Source organism: Camellia sinensis, chromosome 15 (assembly GCF_055761805.1).
Source record: "Camellia sinensis isolate YWXY chromosome 15, ASM5576180v1, whole genome shotgun sequence".
In the NCBI taxonomy this organism is placed as follows: Eukaryota; Viridiplantae; Streptophyta; class Magnoliopsida; order Ericales; family Theaceae; genus Camellia; species Camellia sinensis.
Genome location: NC_138975.1, coordinates 127,689,002 through 127,699,459, shown reverse-complemented (window position 1 = coordinate 127,699,459; position 10,458 = coordinate 127,689,002). Strand labels below are relative to the sequence as shown.

Sequence of the window (10,458 nt, the reverse complement as noted above, 5' to 3'; positions counted from 1 at the left end):
AACATTAACACTTCTGCAGTTCATCATTTCAGCAACAAAACTAGATCAATCAGCAGAACAACAGCAAATCAGCAATTAACTACACACAGAGGCAAACTTGATTCAGGTTATTTATAACATCTTGCACCGAATAGTTAAACCCCTTCAAAGATGAGGAAGCCCACATAACAACTCTAACCTTTATCAGGTCTTCCAAAGCATTCCAATCCGGTTGTGCCTTATTAAATAAACACTCATTTCTGCTTTTCCACACTGACCACATTACTGCTTTTCCATCGTGACAACTTTTGTTGTAAGCTCAAATGAACAAGTTTAGTTGGCATTCCATTTTCGTAATTAGAATATTTAATAGTTGAGAGATGTGTTTTTTTTTTTTTTTTTTTTATTTTTTTTAATTGTCCAAAAGGTGCGTATAGATGATGAACCCTTCTGAGTTTGTGACTTATTACAACACGTTAATGGTGGTCTACTCTCTAAAATTCAACTGTCATGCGTGCACTCATAAATATGAAGGTATAGCCAATCAAAATAAATAATTATGAAGGTATATATAAAGGTGTCACAGATAATTTATTAATCGTTTCAATATCAAACCAAAATAAATATAAAATTGATATGCTAAAATAATTAATATTTTCATATGAACAAAACTCCCGAAAAACAGCAGTAGCTAGGCAATGAGAATACATATATATATATATATATATATATATAATTTGTAAATAAATTTTTTTATTAAAAAGCTCTATTAAAATGATGCGTTAATGACAATTTTGAAATAGTAAGCTACTTTTTATTTAAACTGAAATGAATACAAAATTTGATATATCATTTCGTATAAATTTCATAGAATTTATTTATTTTTTTGTTATTACAAGTTATACGGTTTTTATTTAAAATGAATGAGTATAAATTTAACATACCACATAATTCATTATCTACTCTGTAATATATTAAATTGTTGATCGCTAACTCATATACAAGCTTAAGTCTTTAAGATAGAACAACTTTATTATTTATATGTACACTAATGCGAAGTTGTAGCTTGCTCAATTATTCTGAGATTGTCAATGCTAATTTTTAAGTAATAAGTTATTTTGTATTGTTAATTTGAAGTTGTTAATGATTCAATTATTCAGGGAATGCATAACTATAATGCATGTTGTGGAAAATGTTGTAAACTGCCTCTTGAAAAGAGATGAGATGACCGGTAATGGGTCGAGTTGTTAAAATTCGCATTGTGATAATGTTGGGAATTGAGAAAATCTTGTTTCTGAAAAACTTGTATTTAATTTCGAGGACGAAATTCTTTAAAGGGGGGAGGTTATAGCGATCCCGGTTGTCCCTTTACTGTTCTGTTGTATTCCGGACTCGGTTCCGTGGAGTTGGTAGTTGTATCTATCTTATTGTCGTCCTTTAATTCCATTTGTTTGAGTTTTAGGATGTGTTGGGCATGTTTCGAACATGTGGGTTGAACCTTGGTCTAAAATCTTGTTGCCAGGTTTTTGGTCGTTCCGCTCGAGCGGGCCTTGTTGCGCTCGAGCGAAGATTGCACACTCCCAGTATTTCGTGTCCCTGCAAACTTCTGCAGGTGTGATTTTTACGCTCGAGCGGGTTTCTTTACACTCGAGCGGTCTCGCTCGAGCGGGTACTCTGGCACTCGAGCGGGTAGAACTTTTTGGTGTAAGTTCTGGGAGGGGGAAATCCATGCTCGAGCGGACTGGTTTCCGCGCTCGAGCGGATATACTTTATTCTTGTGTCTTGGTGCTCGAGCGGGCCTTCTTGCGCTCGAGTGTACCTAGTTTTTTATTCTTGACGCTTGAGCGTTGTGTTTTCCGCTCGAGCGGGAATGTCGTATATCAGTTGGCAGCTGGGCATTTTAAAATCACTTTTTACATTCTCTCTCTCTCTCTCTCTCTTACTTTCTAAAAAGATATTTTGAGAGCTCCTCTCTCTAGAAACTCCATTCTCTCTAGGATTTGATCTAGTTAGAGTGTCTCACTATCCTCCGGTCTTTGTAAAAAGTGTGTGGATCGTCGAGGGCTTCATTTTGATCCGTGGATCTTTGAGTTTGGAGCATTTTGGTTTTCTTCAACTTCCCCGTTTGAGCTCTAACTTTGAGGTAGGGATATCCTACTCCTTCTTATGAGTTTTGTCTTTGAATTTTAGTATTTTGATGAGTTGGGGGTTGTTGGGTAATTTTGAGAAAGTTTGGGCCTTTGTGTAATTTTACAAAAGTTGGGGTTTTGTTTATATAAACTTATATGCATGTTTGGCACAGAGAAATGAGATCAATATTGGATTATTGGTGAAAATGGAACCTTAGGGTTGTGATGTTAATTATTGGAAATGCTCTAATTACATTGATAAATTAATTGGTATAATTAATTTGAAGAAAAGAGGAATTAAATTGAGAATGTTGGGATTGGATGTGGACGAGATTAAAGGATGTCGTTAGATTCGTTCATTGCTTACCTAGTTGAAATGTTGATTATATATCCATTTGGTGCATTTATTTTTAGTATAGAAATAACTGCTTTGGGCTATCGGTGGAGGATTGTCTTGATTGTTGTAGACACTGCATGATGATTAGGCAAACTAAAACTAATCGATTGAGTATGCTATTGAATATAGCAATTGGAATAATATATTAATTCTATGTATTGATTGATTGTATATGATCTACGTTTATATACATGTGTTGTGTGGGAGGAGATAGGGGATGTACTCCACGGTTTAGGGGAAGATAGGGGATGGATCTCTAAACCGGATTTTGTGTGACATTGATACAACACTACAATGTGTATCAAGTGTTGATTATGGAAGTGTTTGAATTGATTTGATATAGCACTAAAATGTATATCGTTATCAATTGTAAAGTATAGAAGTGATTCTATGTTATGTTGATACAGCACCAAAATGTGTATCTTTCGCAAAGTGTAGGAATGGTTTATGTGTTATTGATACAGCATTAAAATATGTATCCCTCATGAATTTTGAAAGTGTTTTAATGATGAGTCTAAACCTCATTAAGTTATTTGGCTAGGTGTTGAGCTTTGTTTTCAAACTCAAAGTTGGAAAGGACATGGGAAATGAAATGTAACATGGACTTAATGTCATGAAATCGAAATGTGATATATGTGGATGTATCTGTGTTGACCATCTATCAACTGCTAATCTTTTAGTCATTGTTCATGGCTAGTTTAGTGTATTTCTACTGGGCTGTGGCTCACCTTTTATGGGACATCATTTTCAAGTACAGGTAGCATGCCACCTCCAAGGACATAGCTTGGGAGGCTAGAGGCAGACAGACTGCTTTGTTATTTACTTTCTTTTGATGTATTACATGTAAATTCAAGCCAATGGCTTAATATGTATTGAGTTAGCACTCTTCTTTTTGTAACCAAGTGTTAACTTGGAAAGCTGTAAGCCCGTAGGGCATTTGCTTTTGTTGTTAATATGTAATACTTTTGTGAGGAACTACCCTGATGAATAGAAGAATATTTATCTTTTATACCAATGCATGTCTAAGTTGATGGGTTTTAATGTTGTTATTTTGAGGGCGTTACAGTTTCGTTTACAAAAGAGAGAGTTGTTCTTTGGTAGATTCCGGAGTGGCTCATCATTGTGGATTCAACATCGGCGTTGTGGATTCAATGTTGAGCAAGACAATTCTGAGGTGAAGAAGGTGGTGGAAGAGACATATTAGGGTTGGATCAATTCGGACCTGGATTCGCTAGGTAATTAAGAGTACACTTGTGTAATTATTTTTGGTTTTCTTAGTTGATTGTTTTGTGACTTTAGCCTGTGATTTTTTTTTATCACAATTGGAGGCGCTTCAATTGTGATTTTTCCACGTTAAATCATTGTGTCGATCGATTTGCCTTTGATTGTTTGACTGGGACTGTCATTCATTATTTAAAATTAAAGCATAATCACAAATTAATACCTTAGAATTTTTGGATTTTTCAAACTCCTTAAGATAGAATAACTTTATTATTTTTTTTTGATCGGCAAATAAATATTTATTGATGACGCATACAAAGTATGATAGGGTACATCAATAAAGAGGAGCTTAGAGCTAACACGAAGCTCTAAGCGCCCGTTGATCGGCAAATAACTTTATTATTTATATATACACTGATGCGAAGTTGTAGAATTATTCTGAGATTGTCAATGCTAATTTTTGAGTAATGAGATATTTTGTATTGTTAATTGTAAGTTAATCATTCAATGGATGACTCACCTGCCCAAGTTCTGTAATCACTTGAAGGAGGAGAAGCCACCAATAAAACCGTAACCTTTTTTTATTTTGTGTGGTGTATATACAACTCTTGTTACATGTTGAACACAAAAGGAAGAAAGGAAAACCAGAATGGTGTCCAAAAGCTTTGTACTTGGACTCTTGTTCATTCTCCTAGCTCTAATGGATTCCAAGGCACATACCCACAAAGGTAATATACTCCTTTTTGTTCTCAAATAATTTTTTCTTACCTTTACTTGTTCAATAACTTTACGGATACATATGCATGAAACTATTCTTTTGTGTAAGTTAGCTCTGTGGTTGACTTTGTGTCTGTAGGCTTATTGTAACCGGTTCACTCAAAAGTACTCCATGTAATTGTTTTGTACACCTTCTTTGATCAGCTACTGAAAAAATCCTAGTCACGGATGGAAATGCTTTCGTGATGAATGAAGAGCATCCTTCGACTCTTGAAAAGGTAGAAAAATATATCGAATATCATTTCATGAGTATGTTTCTTGTTGTATTGATTGATGTCTTATTGTTTTATCGTGAATCTAAGCAGCACATTGATTTTTCTGTGCACTGTTCTGTGATTTTTTTGTGTGTGCGTGCGCATGGCATTATTGATACAGCAATGCTAGGTATCATAAAAAACCTTTCATGAAAATAATTATGAAAATTTTGTGACCCTTGAATTACACTTAGAATAAAATACCACACACTAATTAAGGTAATTCAAGAATCATAAATTTTTCATGATCATTTTCATGACAAAATTTTCATGATCCCTAACTTTTCCCTTATTGATATTCTAAAAGAAATATGCATCTTTCAGGAGATGTTTGATGGTGTGGTGGCTACTGTGGAAAGTACAAAATTTGTGGCAAGAAAATTGGTGGAGAAGAAAATGAAAGGTTTGGTGGATTTTGCAGAAGATTATAGTGTCCCAAGGAGCCACCCTCCTACAAGGGGCTGAGGGAAAAATTTCGAGATGGCATTAGCTTCTTCATCCTTTCACCAGGACCCGACTTAAAAATATTTCGACACATACAGTTTTACTAGTAATCATAGTTCTAAATCGCGGTATCGGGTAACGTAACGGTATCGATCGCGGAGTATCGGTATCGGTAGTATCGGCCGGTACATATCGGGAATCAGGTGTCGCGGCCGTGAAATTTTAGAAATCATTAGCAATCCCTATAAAACTCAATTTTATGCATTTTTTGGACTCTTTTAGCCTTAATTTGTCAATTATAACTTTTAATTATCTACAATAACAGTTTTCAATTGACAAATATTGTAATTCTAATTTACTTAGTAACAATAATATATTTAAAATAAAAATAAAAATCTAATTAGAATAAACCTCTTTACAAAAAAAAATTTAAATCTTAAACATCTACACCAAAGCAAGACACAAACAAAAAAAATATAGTACAAAAACATAGCACCAAAATAAATAAATAAATAAATAAATAATAAAAAACCAATAACAAACCTTTCCACTAATCCAAGCTTTTGACAGATTTGATTGAATATGTATTTTTCTTTTTCTTTTTTTGCCTTGTTCTGCTCAATAGAAATATATCACACACACAACACCACTCACACCACACACGGCAGAAGACACAGACCATACACACACATACAGATGCACACGGCAGAACTCTCTCGCTGGCTCCATGCATGACAACCACAGAGGGGACTCACACACACACCACCAACTTCATCTTCTCACACACCACCCATCACCACGGGACGATGCACACGACACACATACTAATATATATATATATATATATATTAATATAAACAGTGGTGTAGTGTATGTGTATAAACAAAGAAAAATGAGGGAAAAAAACCCCATAAACATTCAGCACATGAACTAAAACAGAGCATAGCAGCAGCGGTTCCAAAAAACAGAGCATAGCACAACAACTCAAAAAAAAACAGAGCATAAACACAAATTATAACTTGCAACTCAGGGACAAACCGTCTTTGAAGAAGCTTGAAGATCAAAGTGAACTCCACAGCCCAAAGAAAGCTTAGATCTTGCAGGTTTTCTGTGCTGATTTTCATCCGTACCGGCGACAATCAACGTGTGTATCGGACTGTATCGTCGTATGTATCGGATTCGGGCCGATACGTGTCGGGAATCGGCCGATACGGACGTGAAATCCAATCTCGCCGGTATATCGGTGAGTATCCGACTCGTCCCTCCCATTTTCCGGTACAGGACGTACCGGCCGATATTTAGAACCTTGCTAGTAATACAATTCGAGTAAGTAAAAATAAAAATAAATGATAAAAGAATTAATTTCACAATATGTGTGTTGTTTAAGTGAAAAGAACTTTGTTTCTTAAACTCAAGGTCAAGATTTTGAGTATTATGTACTTCTTTGTATAACCTTTTTTTTTTTTTTTTTAAAGTAAAAAAACAAGAGACATGTGACATAAAGAGAAAAAAAAAAGAAAAAACTTGAATACCAAGTCTAGCCCTCCCTTAATAGAATAATATAGAAGATAGTATAGATATAATATAGACGAAAGAAATGTTAATGTTGAATTTGAATGTTTTTTGTTTGGGAGGTGGGAAGGAATTAATAAGAATGTTTTAAAGAAGCATTCATAGTTAGATCTCTCTCCCCCTAATTTATATCTCATTGGGACAAAGATGAACTATCCCAAATTGATACCAGTCCCTACCTCTATCGTATGATGTAACAAATTAATTGATTTATCATATGGTGCGATGGGAAAAAATATGAACAACTCAATTGATGCATATAGTACACAAAGATGTTAACTGAACAACAAGGATTGGCTCAATTCACAACTCATTCAAACTCATTTCCTGTACAATTGAATGTAATTTTAAGCTTGATTTTTCAATATATATATATATATAATTTGAATAGAATGTGTCAGCCATCCATTTATTTAACCATTAAATTCATCCCTATAAAAACTTTAATGGGCTAGAGTCGTTTTGGTATTGTGGAAAAAAGGGGAGGGAGGAAAAGAAAAATATATAATTCAATTTTCATCAATTTTTAGGGATGTAAATATAGTCCAACCAGGCCCATCAGGGTTTGAACTTGGGCCAGCCCATGATGGGTCGTGCAGGCTCCCGCTTTTTTGGGGTCGGGCTACTGGCCAAAAAGTGAGGCCCAGGCCCAAGCCCAGACCCAGGCCTACTTAAAGTAGGGCCTAGGCTGGGGTTGGCAATTTTTTTTTTTTTTTTTTTTTTTTGTGAAAAATAAACGATAAATATATTATGCATATAGATTATTTATAAGGGATCAAAAAAAAAATAAAAATTGTACTAGAGTATTTTAATTAAGATTAATGAGATGTTTGGTTATGTTTCATGTATAGGGATATTTAAAGGTAGTTATGTATGACTTATGTTTTGTTTGATTATGAACTTATAACTAAAAAAGTATAAAATTATATAATTTTCTTCTTTTGAAATGAATACTTTCATAGATATCAAAATGAAAATTTCAATATTACAGTCATTAAATTAAATAGATAATATTTATTGAATGAATAATTTTTATTTCAAAATGAAATAAAATATTACAAAAAATAACGAAATGAAATAGTGAAAAATAAATTGTTGATCAATCATCAGAGAAGAAAGACAATTCACTCACGTTGCCCGAGGATATGTCATCCAAATCGCTTTGAATTCTTTCATTTTCACTATAATTTTGTCTTCTCGCAAGCGCATGCATATGATCTTTGTATATCATCAGTGCCTCAACAATTTGAGGCGAAATTGCAATAATCGCTCAGCATCCATCCACTTCCATTAAGATCTATTTCTGAAGCCTTTATAGAAATAAGAACAATTAGTATACCACGGGCCATCTATAAAAGCACAGGCCACATAATTTCATTTTGTTTCCACCAATTCAAAATGTCAAAATCATCAAAATCATCCACTACTAGACTTTTCCAAATAACCTTGTAGTTCAGAACTACTTACATTTGTATGTTGAGATATTCTTTTACTTTTTATTGCTGAAAAAACATTTAATCTTCCACCTCGAGATGAGATTGTTGGTGTAATGTGTATAGATGTATTTGCAGATACAACTGCCTCATATTCTTTAAATAATGTTTTGCATGTTTGCATAATAGATGCAAATTACTTTTGATCAGCGAATATATGTTCTAAAAATTTTTGTAAATCAATTTTTTTACACCTACAATCAATTATTATGGCTAAACCTAAAAGATGAGGCAATAGATCAAAATATTTATTAAAATTTTCTTTCATTGCAGTAATAATGGTTACATAATATTCATTATCCATATATTTTACGAAAACTTTCATTTTTTCTACTAACATATGTAAAACAAATGGTGAAGTAGGAATATATATATATATATATATATATAAGAAAATAATTTTGTTGCAATATCAAAAAAATTTTAAAAATCTTTATAAAAGACTACTTGGCGCTAATTAAGTTCTGTGGGAGTCAGTACTCCTCCTATTGATGTTGTTGCAAAAGGTAAATCTATTATTTTTTCTTTGTTTACAAACTCTTTTTAGCATATTACACGTTGAATTCTACTTCAGTGTATATCTAAAATTTATTTTTTAAATAACATAGTTTCTCGTTGACAAATATTCTTGTATTTCGAACTTTGATTCTTAGAAGACATAATAGTAACAACTATATTTTTTTATTACCTGTACAAAACTCTCGTATATATGCATAACTTCTTTAACAATCAAGTTTAAAATATGGATGCAACAACGAAAATGAAATAAATCACCATCAACAAGTAATTGTAAAGTTGATTTCAAATGAATAATAATCTAATTGTAATATATTGCATTATCTAAACTAATGGTAAATATTTTATTTTGGCAAAACCTACTCATAATATATTTCTTTTTTTTACACCAAGCAAATTACCAGTGTATGGAAGTTCAACTAATCTAAATGAAATAATTTTTTTATTTAATTTTCAATTATTATCAAGAAAATATGTAATGATACATTGATATTCTAAACCATTATTTAATTAAAGATCAGATGTTAAACAAATTCTTCCATTCAAATCTTTGAAAATGTCAAACAATTCACTTTTAATATTCTCAAATATTTTTTTTAAAAATCATGTTTGTAGTAGTATTTTTTGAAAAACTTTGATATTGTAGTACAAAACTTTCGTGAATCGTTTATATAAAATGAGGACATTTACTAGTAGTAAAATGTTATTCTTTTTTAATAATATAATCAATTACAGAATTTTGTGCACGTATAAGATTATATGAAAATATTTGTAAATGACTAGTTAATGAAGCCCCTAATTGCATTTTACATATGGTATCAGATTGTTGACTTTGTAAATATTTGTTAGCATGCCCTTTTTAGATGACTAGTACCCCATGTAGATGCAGTACTAAGTAAATGTGCCCAATATTTAAATTTTTGTTGGCTACACATTTTGTACTAAGCCAGTGACAATCCGACGCGTGGCAAAGTGAGGGTAATATGGGAAGACCAGGTAGGTCTTCGATCCTGATCATACACGTGGCAATTAATATTAGTTGTTATAAGATCTGAGTAGTAGCAGATCAACAAAGAGACGTACAGTGACGTGGCTTCAACGGTTGCTCACATTTCAAATTTGAATATAAGGGGGAAGCCTAACTGCAAGTGAAGGCATAGTGGAACTACTTATAAGGTAGCATGATCAGCAACTACGGAGGAGTAGTTCGACGGTTTGAAGTACAATTCGATGGTTATCTTCGGAGAGTATAAATAGCAGGAAGGACTTCAGAGAAGGGGGAGGAAAAAATCTAAAGAATCACTTTACATATTCCAGTGTTATTTCCTGTCCTTTATATTCCTGTATTTTTAAGTTTCTGCGCTGCACTTCATTTGTAGGAGTAGTTGTCGAGTATATTGCCGCTGTAATTCTCTACGGAACTGAGATCATTGTAAGTTCTTTTTATACTAATGAAATACTCCAGTTTAGTTAACTGTTCTTATGTTCAAATTTTCTGAAGTTAAATTACCAGTAAGCCACCAGTAAAAGTCCTCTTTATTGAGGCCGAAAGAACCATAACATAATCGTCTGAATAATTGTTTGGCAATTCTGTAAGGACTGATTGATCCTTGCTGGCACGCTCATAATTACGAAAGTAACCTTCGAAAACCAAAAAAGCCAACATATATTTTTGG

At 33.0% G+C, this 10,458-nt stretch overlaps 1 long non-coding RNA gene across 1 annotated transcript; it reads left to right on the top strand.

The window, feature by feature from the left end:
• The first annotated feature begins 4,318 nt into the window (after nucleotides 1–4,318).
• On the top strand, nucleotides 4,319–5,306 carry LOC145813875 (uncharacterized). Its single transcript, XR_014357275.1, has 3 exons — nucleotides 4,319–4,454; nucleotides 4,648–4,721; nucleotides 5,082–5,306. It is a non-coding gene; the product is annotated as an uncharacterized LOC145813875 (long non-coding RNA).
• The last annotated feature ends 5,152 nt before the right edge of the window (nucleotides 5,307–10,458 follow it).